General features: G+C 38.2%; 1 protein-coding gene across 3 annotated transcripts in view; it reads left to right on the top strand.

Moving 5' to 3' along the window:
• The first annotated feature begins 1,915 nt into the window (after nt 1–1,915).
• Nucleotides 1,916–12,757, top strand: part of LOC126923798 (fibroblast growth factor receptor homolog 1-like) — a 110,628-nt gene continuing 99,786 nt past the window's right edge. For all 3 annotated transcript variants that reach the window (XM_050737631.1, XM_050737632.1, XM_050737633.1), the window contains exon 1: nt 1,916–3,274. The gene's annotated coding sequence lies outside the window, so the exon portion shown is untranslated. The remainder of the gene's footprint in view (nt 3,275–12,757) is intronic.

Genomic DNA, 12,757 nt, shown 5'->3' with positions numbered 1-12,757 from the left:
AGCATAAAGTAAATCATTCTTATCGTCGCCATTGAGAAAATACGAGGTGTACTTTAATATGACGGAAACCGGAGGAAATACGTATATTAATGGACGTTCGTTAGTAATTTGTCATGGAAGAAAGGCAAGACGTTGCAATCTATCGTGGATACGTTATCGTTGGAAAGGTCTACTTACCTTTACGTTCGGAATATATCGACGCGTGTTACGAAAAGCGATGTATTCCATTTGTCTTGCGAAGAATAGCGCGCTTCAGTCTATCGCGAAAAGAAGCACGTTTCAATGTTTCTGCCGATAACAAGCGCGTTTCGAATAAATCACGATAGCAAACGCGATTCACATTGCCGCTAGCAGTAGCTTGTTTGAAACGCTGCAACGAAAAGTAGCACGATTCATTTGATTCCAGAGAGTAGGATATTTTAATTTCCAAACGGCTGACATTGATCTTCTCTGGCTACCGGTTGTCTTCATCGTCGCTCGTTGCTCGTTCATCGTGATAGAAAGTAACTACGTTTACGACGTTTAATAGCGAACACGATGATCGTAGGTATTCGATACTCTAAAAGTCTTGAAAGCGTTGATAGCTCAAGACTTGCAAGACTTTCAAGAATTTCAAGACTTTCAAGACTTTTGAAACATTCAAAGTATCGAATCCTATTCTGTAAACTTGAAGTCTTGAAAGTTCAAGATTTTCAAGATCTCCAAGATTTTTAAGACTTTCAAGACTTTCAAGAGCTTTAAGATATCGAATCCTATTTCGCGAATTTAAAGTTTCGAAAATCCAAGACCTCCAAGATTTACAGGACTTGCAAGAATTCCAAGACTTTCAAGACTTTCAAGAGCTTTAAGATATCGAATCCTATTTCGCGAATTTAAAGTTTCGAAAATCCAAGACCTCCAAGATTTACAGGACTTGCAGGAATTCCAAGACTTGCAAGAATTCCAAGACTTTCAAGACTTTCAAGAGCTTTAAGATATCGAATCCTATTTCGCGAATTTAAAGTTTCGAAAATCCAAGACCTCCAAGATTTACAGGACTTGCAGGAATTCCAAGACTTGCAAGAATTCCAAGACTTTCAAGACTTTCAAGAGCTTTAAGATATCGAATCCTATTTCGCGAATTTAAAGTCCCAAAAATCCAAGACTTCCAAGATTTACAGGACTTGCAGGAATTCCAAGACTTGCAAGAATTCCAAGACTTTCAAGACTTTCAAGAGCTTTAAGATATCGAATCCTATTTCGCAAATTTAAAGTCCCAAAAATCCAAGACTTCCAAGATTTATAGGACTTGCAAGAATTCCATCGCTTTCAAGACTTTCAACACTTTCAGAGTATCGAACCCTATTCCGTAAATTTAAAGTCTTGAAAGTCCAAGATTTCCGAGACTTTCAAAACTTTCAAGAGTTTTAAGGCGTCGAATTCTATTTCGTAAATCGAAAATATCGAAAGTCAAAGACCTCCGAGACTTCCAAGACTTTCAAGACTTTCAAGACTTCCAAGAGTCTTAAGGTGTCGAAGGCTATTCCGCGAATCTAAAGTTCGCGAATCTAAGCTCGAAAACTTGCAAGATTTCCAAGACTTTCGAGACTTTCAGCGGTTTTAGTCTACCGAATGTCATTCGAAGTGTTCCGAATAACTCGTGAAACAGAATCTTTGGAATCGTTTCGAAACTGAGATTCGAATGCCCGTTACCGGACGACAGTGCACATACGTGAATATGCAAGGAAGAAACGGAACGTAGGCAAAACGGACGAAGAAAGAAGGAAAAAGCATAGTGGGGCTGTGTGACGAGAGAGTTTAGCCGGTGCAGCTAGCCTCTGAATCCACAGAGTGGGGAGAGGAACTATGAGAGCGGCCACGGGGGTTGGCGGAGGGAGAGCTCGTGGACGAGCGGTTATTTCAAGCGACGACTCTTCTGGCACTTCGCCCCGAGCTTTCCTCGAGCGCATCCTCTCGCCTCGGAACGCGTTCTCGTGTCAGTGTCGCCGCGACGCCAGCCACAGTCAATTCACTCACTCAGTGGACAGTCGATTCTAAATCGACAGTCGATCCCGATCATCGACATTTCGAAAGGATTACGAATATCAGGACATTCAATTATTTCCAAGTTTCTTTCTCTTTGGTTACTGATGTTCAGTGATTAGTTGCTACGATAAGTAGTGGACAGTTGTAATTTTGAAGAATTACGATTGAAATTTACTTTGACGATTTAAGGATTTTAACGTTGCTTTGGTTTTGCTAGATTGTGGTGGACAATTGATAGTCAGTGAACAGTCGGTCGATACGACTGTAAGTTTCGTGCAGTAGTCCTGGAAAATCGTGGCAGTACTATGATCGTGGGAAATTCCTAGAAAATTGCGAATTTTGTTGGAGATAATCGAGTCGACGAACCAACGTTGGAAAATTCAGAGGAGAACCTTGGAAAATTGAAAAATAAACGAATCATCGTCGAAAGAGTGGAAACAAACTTGTAACCTCGGAATATCCCAAGCTAGTGAAATTAACGAAGGTCCCATAGAACTTTGAAATCTTAAAAGTTTTCAAAATTGCCGCCATCAAGATTGCCAAAGGGCTTAACAAAGCGGGACCTTCGGAAGGTAAGCTACCAAACGTTCGAAACAAGAAGATTCTCTGTCTTCTGGAAATCAGTGACGGACCAAAGTTTGAAAGGATTCGCGCGGAAAGTTGACCGGAAGTGCGTCTCTCGGGGTGATCAGTGCGCATGTGAACCTAGGAACAGGTGTTTACCAAGCGCGCTAGTGTTTTCAAACAAACCTCTGACCAAACACACAACACACCGACACACCGACAAACCTCCCCTTGCCGCAACAAAAAAGAAAAGAAAGAAACAGCACACCAACAACAACGAGAAAAAGTGTCAGATCGTTTCGTTCTCTGCTTTGATCGTGCGTACGCTTTTCGCGGATCAAAACAAGTTGGGAACAAGTTGGAAAAGCGGGGTGATCGCGGATGAAGATGGAACCGTCGTGGAAAGAAGAGGAGGAGGATTTATAACTCGACTCGCCTGAAATAACAAGAGGAATGCGCGCGCGGTGAATCAGCTTCCTCCGCGAGAGTGCGAATTTCCTGACAGCGGCCACGCGATCCAGGATCGACCGACACACTGCTGCAGGATCTCTGGATCGTGTTGGAGTGTGCGCGCGAGCGCGTGCACCTTGAGAAAAGCCAGAAACGCCAGAAGCTCGGCGAGGGGGACGAGAGAGGCGGGGACTGCGAATAGGGAACGGTTTTTCTTGGAAAGGAGTCGCGACTGGTGAGTAGCAGCTTTCAGATGAGACGTTCCTGACGAGACGCGGTTTCGCGGAAAAATTCCGATTCTCGCGAAAACTGCCGAGCAAATTGCGCAGCCACCGAAAATTGTGTTTGATCGTCGAGTTTTAGGGCGGCGGAGGGGAGATGTTTTGCTTGGATGCCGTGAAACGAGTCTTTGTAAGAAGATTCGTAAAGTTGTTGCGGCGTTGAGACGTTGTTTATAGGTTAGGTTAGCTTCGGATTGTAATCGTGGGCGGATAGTTATCGATGTGATGGTAGGGTTAGGTTGGTCGCTTTGTTTATTTGTTTCATTCGCCAGAATAGGGTAGAATTTTCGACGGATATAGTTCCCAATTTATTCGAGTTTATATACGTGTACTTGGGATTTATGGAAACATGGTACGCGAGATGGACGATATTTGGCAGGGCGTCTGTTGAGATTGAGAGGTTCGGTTGTTGGGAAGAGGAAGGTTGACGATCGGAGCATTCAGTCGACGATAGCTAATAATAGAACGATCTAATTACAATTTTAGAAATAGCGTACGAGCTTCTCTGACTACGAAGTGTGTTGATCTCTCATTTTTAGAAGAAGATTTAGTCGATGTCTGATAACGTCTGATTTATAAAGAAAGAAACATCAGTAAGGAACACAGTTGCCAAGATCGATGACAGGTAATCATCGAGAGATCAGATTACATTTAATCGGCTGTCATCGATCTTGGCAACTGTATTACTTCGTAATATTTTTAATGACTAATCGAAAATAATAACAAGCTGAACAGTAATGAACTTTTGCTTTGAAAAAAGCTTAAATTCCAAGGTTTAACGATAAAAAGAAGCGAACGTGATTGTCGACAATGTTTGAACAGACTGTTAAAGGAGAGAGATGGACGCGCGAAAAGTGCGTTTCCGGCGACGAGTGCGCATTTCCGGCCAGTCAGGCAGCAATTTCTCGATCGAAATGCGCCGGTATGGGACGAAAATTCGTGCGTCACTCGGCTAACGATTTATAGATCGGATGGAATGATCCCTGACGTTGTTGATTGATCGGTTGGAACGCGTGTACGTGCAGTGTACAAACACGAATCACGTGTTTGGCTATCTGCTACTGAATTACGTGGTATTCAAAGCAACAAACGTGACCTCGCAGTAGAATTCGAAATTTCTTTTCGTATAAATTAAAATCGTCTGACGTGAGCCGAAGTGTGGCTAGAAATTTTCATATTCTTTTATATTTTCTCTTTTCATATTTTTCATTCTATATGTTCTTTTAATAAACTTTACGTTTCCTTTTCGTTTATTTAATCGCTATATTATTTTTTAAAAAAATTATATACCGTGATAGATCAGTTGTAATTGTATTTTTTTTTTTTATATATATCTAATAGTTAGTCATTTAATGTTTGCTGATTATCAGTGACTAGATTACGGTTATCTGTGTGTGGGTACGTGTATGGTTTACGACGCTATATAATTATATTTTACGACGTCATTTTATGACATGAATGACATCCTTATTGACGATAAATCGCAAGTTTAATCGATCGATCAATTTTCTTTGTTGCACTTGGATTGTTTGTCCATCTTTATTCGAGTTATGCGAATTATTCGACTTTCCGAGGTTATCGCACAAATAGGATCGTGGTGCATTAAAGACGAATCCGAGATTCATTGCAATTCCTCGAAGCTTTGTTCTAAGAATGAAAGTTCTGTTATAGGCGATTTGTTTTAGTATACTCGAACTGTTGATTTATTAGACGAAGCTAGGAATTCCCACTTACAGACTCCATATAATTGGCAACCTACTTTAAATAACAATAAATAGAGCAGATTGAAATAGAATTATAAACTCTTCGTATTTATAACCAACCTGGAAGTCACCATTTACTTCTAATCTTTCTGTCAGTATAGTCGTGAATATAAATTAACACGACAGGAATATTTAAAACCTTGTTAATAAAAATAAGAATACCTTCTCAGCTGGATTTACGCGCATAATATTCAATATTTGAAATCAATAAAATACGTCCTTCTCCTAAATAAACGCTATAGCTTTTGCAAATTTGATATGCAATTTTCCGTGATATTTAAATTGTAGAACTTCACCACGTCGAAAATTAAGATTTTAAGAAAACGATCGAACGATCGACCACTCGAGTTGATACAAGAAGATTAAATAAAAGGTACTTTACCGAGAGATAGGAATATTCCTAATATTGCTAAGAAATTTTTAACAAATCCACTGTTTTATACAAAAAAAGCTGCAAATAGAAGCTTCATCGGTGCCAAACGACTACAAGACAGACATTTTCTCGCACGAAACTTTATTCCCCGAGAAAGATCGACTTTTCCAAGGCAAAGATCTATCTTCACTTTCGTCTTCCGTTCTCCGCTTTCAATTTTCTCTTATTGACTGGTCCGTATAACGCACGGTATCACAGTTTATCTGAATAGAACAATCGTGTCACGGACGATTTCCGATCCATTCAAATGCCGATCAAATCGTTCCGTATGCGAAGAAAGGAGCGAATCACGTTGTTCGGACGAATGTTTAAAAAAAGAAAAGGGAAAAAAGAAAACGACGAAAGACAATCGAAGGAAAAAACGCGAGTACATGTGTCTGTACGCTTTATACAATGGCCTCTCATGAATATAACGCGTTTATCATTCGTCGATGTAATGCTCTATGTCTGTCGGTTGGATTCTGGTCGTCATCTATCGCGTTCGCGGATCTACGATCGATGATCCAGCCAGAACGAGCGCCGCCTCGACAGATCGCGCATCGTCATCGATTCGCGATTTTCTATGCAGCTTTTTAATGACCTTCTTTGTCACTCGTATGCCCTATGGTCGAACATAAATCGTAAACTTCAATGATTGATTAGATCTCTTGTTCGTTTTCTTTATGTGTTCCTGTTTTCTTTTTTCTTCCTCTGGATAAATTAGAGAAATGAGACTAGAATTTAATAACAACGTGACATTGCCCGAGGAATTTCTTTGAAATGGCAATGTAAGTAACTTTGAATGCTCGATCAATTTTTGTATAACTTGCATGCGTGTCTGTTATTTATTGTAGCGAGGCTTAAGGCCTGGTACACTCTTTGTTTACACGAGTACACGTTTAGTAGGATCTCGTTTGCTTCTTTTTTAGCATGTTTCCTATATCTACGTTGCAGTGTCTCTTATGTAATTTTTATAACTTATATAACAAGTTTTGCATTACTATATTACAATATATTTGTACTTTCAGTTACCATATAATTTGCTATGTATATATTGTTAGAATTGAACTATAATATGTTTAAATATCACGTTATACTTGATGTGAAATTACATACTTAACTGTATAATATATCTCAGTATCACAATGTGTCGTCATATGTTTGTCAAGTCTGTGATTTCTTTGGTTCTTTGGATTCTATCGAACATCTGATATCGTAGCTGGATCTTCATTTATTTAACAGAAAATTAGAAACATGGAAGCATATCAGACTTACACTGATCGTAACGTTTATTTAGAAGAAACAGCATATCTTTAGAGTTTCAGGTGTTTAAATCAACGTTGATGTTTTAAGAGTCGACGTTAAGAGTTTCTAGAGTTGGCGTTCCTTTAATTAATTCGATTACTTGGCTGACTTGCTTATTAATATTCCCCGATCGACATCCTATCGTGACATTGATAGGGAAGTGATGGTGATATGCAGCATAGTAAATCGAATTTATATGAAAGAACGTGATAATATAAAAATGTAACAATATTTACGAAATATCATTAGCAAGAACACGCTTATGAAAGTCTATTAAATCAATGAAATGGATGCAGATTATATAGCTATTGGTGTAATGTACGAAAAGGTAGCAATTAACGTGTAAACAAGTATAATTGCTCGAAGAAATTCTGCTCGAACGTATAATTAAGCTATCTATAATTAGAATATGTCATGCTTATGCATATATAACTGATGAATATCGCTATTATATAAATGCGCCATACGATCACTGTCCTTATGATACAAATCGTAGAAATTTTACTTCACTTTGATGGTACAATGGTTCGATGAAAATGATTGTTTTCTTTGTACCAAAGCGTTACACGTATGACGCTTGGTACCGTTTGTCCTAAATTGTAAAAGGAAACTTCTAAAGAGAAGAGCGTCTCATTTTCGGACGTAAATTCGCAAAGATTAACCGTAACGCGTCTATCATCCTTTTGGATCTTTCTACTAATTTGTTTATCGGTTATATCATAAACATTAGGATCTATCGCGCTGAAATAAAAATATCTTCTTCGCTTATAAGTGCGAATTGCAAGATTCTCGAAAAGACGCCTTCGTATTCCATGCAAGTCAAATTCGAGCCTACTTCGAATAAAAGTGATTATTCTAAAAAAATTACGACTCTTCATGCCGAGTATCTTTGCACGTTTAAATTTCCTATTGATGTATTTAAAAAACAAGCAAAAAAATTACGATCTTCTTCTAAATATAACGTTTAAATAATATCGAAAAATAAATCGTGTTGCTCTAACATATCCATGGACAATTAAAAATGTACTTCTAAAAGAATACTATTTACTAAATATATAAAAAAGAATTAATTTCCTTTATAAAAATAATATTACCTCCAACACGCTTTCATTTATGAAATAATAAATTTCCTGATAATATTGAAAAATAAATCGTGTTGCTCTAACATATCCATGGACAATTAAAAATATACTTCTAAAAGAATACTATTTACTAAATATACAAAAAGAAATTAATTTCCTTTATAAAAATAATATTACCTCCAACACGCTTTCATTTATGAAATAATAAATTTCCTGATAATATTGAAAAATAAATTGTGTTGCTCTAACATATCCATGGACAAATATACAAAAAGAAATTAATTTGCTTTATAAAAATAATATTACCTCCAATACGCTTTTATTTATAAAATAATTAATTTCCTGATCAATTTCCACCAACAGGAATAATTAAATGAACAATAATATTCCTATAGAACCACATTGGATATTTTATACGTTTTATACAAGCTCATTGTGTGCACCTTCACATTGAAATTTCACATTGAAGTTTAGATGCATAAAGCTTCACAGTTCATACGTGAAACGTTCGTCTGATTAATTTCACGCGATTAATTCGTCGCGTAATTTCATCGGCTGGAGGACGACGCGTGTGTGCGTCCGGCAAGATTTCGGTGGCCGGTCGTTTGCATGGAAAGTATACGACGAAATTACCCCAATTCTCGTCGTTTAACCGGGCTACTGCCTGCGAACTGTTGCAGCAGAGGGACAAAGAAAGAGCAACGTGGCGTGGAAAGAGAGAAGAAACGGAGGGAGGATAATTTATTCCGGCTTTATTTAATCTCTTCCCTCGCGTCTCGACGACGCGACTTGCTAAGCTTCTTTTAATCCAGATTCCACATCGACAGAGAGAGAAAAAGACGGAGCAAAGGCGTGTTTGCGTTAGTCTGTGCCTGTGGAAGGCCGATAATTTGTTTGTTCTAATCCCCGCGTTACTTTTCACGTTGCTACTGTAACTTGGAATTAAACGTAGCTGCTTTGAGAATATCGATGGAAATTCGAGTAAGTTTCATGGAAATCGTTATTATTTCTTGAAATATTTCTGTATAATTAATCCTTCTTTAACTGGCCGCTTCGTTTAACGGATCGCTCGAGGCCTGTACACCGAATAAGAAATAATAATAATTATTTCGCTCAACGTATTATTAGAACTTTAGCAGAGTGAAAGAGAAACGAGGGAATATCATCGACGAGTTGTTATTGTAAATCCACTCGCCTTGGCGAGTTTTATTATTTTATTAGCTTGTCCGAATAGTTTCTTTCGTTTTATAAGGGAATCATAGACGCACAATGTTTTCTTGTTTTATATTAGTTTATTGAATTATGCACGAACGTAATAATAGAAATGTAACGAAATGGATCGTACTTGATTCGATAAAATAATATAAAACAGAAATTCTTGCTCGTCTATCACCTATCGTCTTATGAAACGAAAGAAACCTTTCGGACAACCTAATATTTTAATTATTAGAAGATTTATAATAGAATTCTACGAATTTCTTTTTTTTTCTTCTTTTTAGAATTTCATCTACGTTAGAATTTCATTTACGTTGAAAATTGAAAATTTTCAGTAGCACGTATAATAAGAAGTAGAAGTATGTGGTAAGAAGGAACGCGCAGGGTAGTTTAGAATCGATGGTTAAAGCATTGTTTACTTATCGATACTAATTTCATAACTTGCAAGACGCTTTGATTAACTTAGAACGACGTGTAATTATCGATGATTTGAGGGATCGCGGCGAACTCGTACGATACAACTGGACGATACGGGAAGATGGAAACTACCTTGGAATAACAGTAATATGCAGCTCAACTGTAAAGCTCTGCTTTCGCGAATTAAAATTCCGGCGCATCCGGTGTTGAAAGGTTAATGGCAGTGACGAGGTGAAGATTCTCCGGCGAGGTAGAATCTCTTTTTATCTCTTCCTTCCACTTCCTACCGCGTTTCTTATTTACTTTCATAAACTCGGAAACTTCATTTCATTGGTAAAAATCGAGGAATTTTTGCAAGGCAGGTATTCGCGCAAAGAAATGGCCTGTTGCATTCAAAAACGTGGTAATTCGTTATTACAGAAGCAGAACATTGTGCTGCATGATATCGTGGTAATACTGACGCTGGAAAATTATGATCGTGCAAGAATATAGCTTTTAGAAACGTCACTGTGGCGCCAATAATAATAAACGCTAAGTAGATAATATTGTAAAAATATAATCGGAAACTCATGGAGATCGACATTGTCGCGACAATAATAATGAATATTATGTAAAGAATATTTCACAGCCATAAACGCGACAGTATGTGCATAGCGTGTAATGTCGGCGCCGATAATGTACCAATCGTAATAAATATTAAATAAATAATATTCGAAAGCTGTAATCGAGGGAATAGGTACATAGTCTTTGGCATTGACGCGTCAATAATAATAAATATTAAACAAATAATATTGCCGAGCCATAATCAGGCGAAATTATTTGGACAGTGTCGCGCCAATAACGATAAATGTTAAATATATAACGTTGCAGGGACATAGTCGTGCGGAAACTCTTTAAGATCGACATTGACGCGCCACCAATAACGAATATTAAATAAATAATATTGCGGAGCCATAATTGCGCGAAAGCTCTTCAGGATCGACTATTGGCGCGCGTATAATAATAAACGATAAATAAACAATATCGCGGAGACACGATTACGACGATAATCGTTGTAAGTATAATCGCGCAGCAATGGTCCTTAAAACCGATACTGTCGCGTCAATTATAATAAATATTAAACAAACGATATTGCGGAACCATAATCGCGCGTAAGCTCCTTAAAATCAACATTGGCGCGCCAATAATAACGAGTATTTAAATATATAATATTGCAGGGCTTTTCAAAATCGCCACTGACGCGTTGGTAATAAAGAAGATTAAATAAATCGCGTAGCAGAGCCATAATCGCTGTCAGAGTAATCTGGAATATCGATATTAACGTGGCAATGTTATAATCGCGTACGGATAGTCCTTAAAACCTTAAAACATATATTGACGCGTGAATAATAAGAAAGATCGAGTAAGTCGTGTAAATCGTACGGCGGAAACGCAGTGGCGAGAAAACTCTTTAATGTGGATGTGCACGCTCGGATAATGATAATAATAATCAGCATCGAATAAATAATATTGCCGAGACGTAACCGCGAAAGCTGCTTAAAATCGACATTGACGCGCCAATGATAACGAATGCCCTGTCAGTAACGAAATGAACAAATACAAAAATAAAACAGTCGTTCCCTGACAACTTAATTCTACGTTATAACAGCCGCGCTCTTATACTCGTCGTCGCTTACCTTTTCCCACGCGTTTCACGCGCACACCTTTCGAAGCGGCGAACTGGTGAAAAGTAGCCATAAACGTGGAATATCATCGGAAAGTCTTGGCGAATTCGACGCAACGACTTTACACGCCGTTTACTTCCGTTGTTTGTGCGACGCACGAGTCAGAGCGAGAAGTACGCGAATAATAATATACAGACGAGACACGCTACGCAGTGATCACATGGAACGTGGGTTTCCAGCTTCCGGTAGCAGAAGAGACGGATTAAAGTAGAAGAGAAGAAAGCGAGGAGACGTGTATTGGCTTGGCAACTAAGCGATTGCGGATTTTCTCATTACCACCTGGTGGCAAACTCCGCAATCACTTAGTTGCCAAGCCAATAGAATGTACGAAAACATAAATCATCGGCATAATTGAAGCAGGCGTTTCTTTTTTCTCCGTCGTTCTGTTTGCTCGCGCTAGATTAGATGCTGCGTGCAACTGGCACGGTGAGAAATACGAGCAAACGAATGTACGAGCTTATTGGTTAACGACGATTCGCGAGCTTCGAATTAGTTTCGTTGGTGTTGGAAGCAGCGGTTGATGGATGGATAATCATCGGACGGTCGTTTGAAAGAGATTTATCGAAACGTACCGGATGTAGTTTGTTCAGCCAAGATGCGCTCCGGGCATGCTATCGGCCATTCGGAATATTTATAAAATATATTTCATCGGACGAGATTCGTTAAATCGTAGTCGAGGCGACGACGAAATTGTATCGCGCGGTGATTGATCGGAAAATTTGATCCGCGTTGCGAACATACGACGCGACATTAAGGCGAAATTAAATAGTAATCGGTCGGAGGAAGCATATCGGACGTAATTGATGCGATGTTTGTCAAAGTTGCAGAGAATCGTTAAGGAAATATCTGAGATATAATAATAATAATAATAGGGGAAATATACGGCGGATGGTAAAATTAAATAGCAATTTGCCATTCCAACGTACTGGATTGTAATTTCGAGAAGCATATCGGACGTAACCCGTGTAATTGTTTATTAGAGAAAATGTCCAAGTGTTGTAGTCGTGTTCAACTCACGTCGGGGTTGCCAATGTAGAGGATAGTAAATGATGATTGTTGGAATAACGAAGTATCTCGTTGTTGAAACCGTCGAGTGTATTTAAAATAATTAAGAAATAAATAATTACAGGTAATATCGTTAAGACGCTCGTATTAAGAAATTCGCTGAGACAGTGATCTACGAATATCTACGAGTATCTATCAGTTACCAACGAGTTATCAGCGAGTTATCATTATGCACTGCCTTAGCGAATTTCTTAGTACGAGCTTCTTAACCACATTACCTGTAATTATTCATTTCTTAATTATTTTAAATACACTCGACGGTTTCAACAACGAGTTACTTCGTTATTCCAACAGTCATCATTTACAATCCTCTACAGTGTTGTTAACAATTGTTGGTGTTGAGGTTATTAGATGTATAAAGAGAGAAAACGCGTGGATAAAGTGTAAGGTACAAAATATATATATTTAATTTAATAGAGAAATGTAATAGTAAGTAGGAATACAATTTGAACTG

Source organism: Bombus affinis, chromosome 14, assembly GCF_024516045.1.
Source record: "Bombus affinis isolate iyBomAffi1 chromosome 14, iyBomAffi1.2, whole genome shotgun sequence".
Taxonomy (NCBI): domain Eukaryota; kingdom Metazoa; phylum Arthropoda; class Insecta; order Hymenoptera; family Apidae; genus Bombus; species Bombus affinis.
Note: the sequence above shows the minus strand (reverse complement) of the source record. Positions and strands in the feature narration are given on the sequence as shown.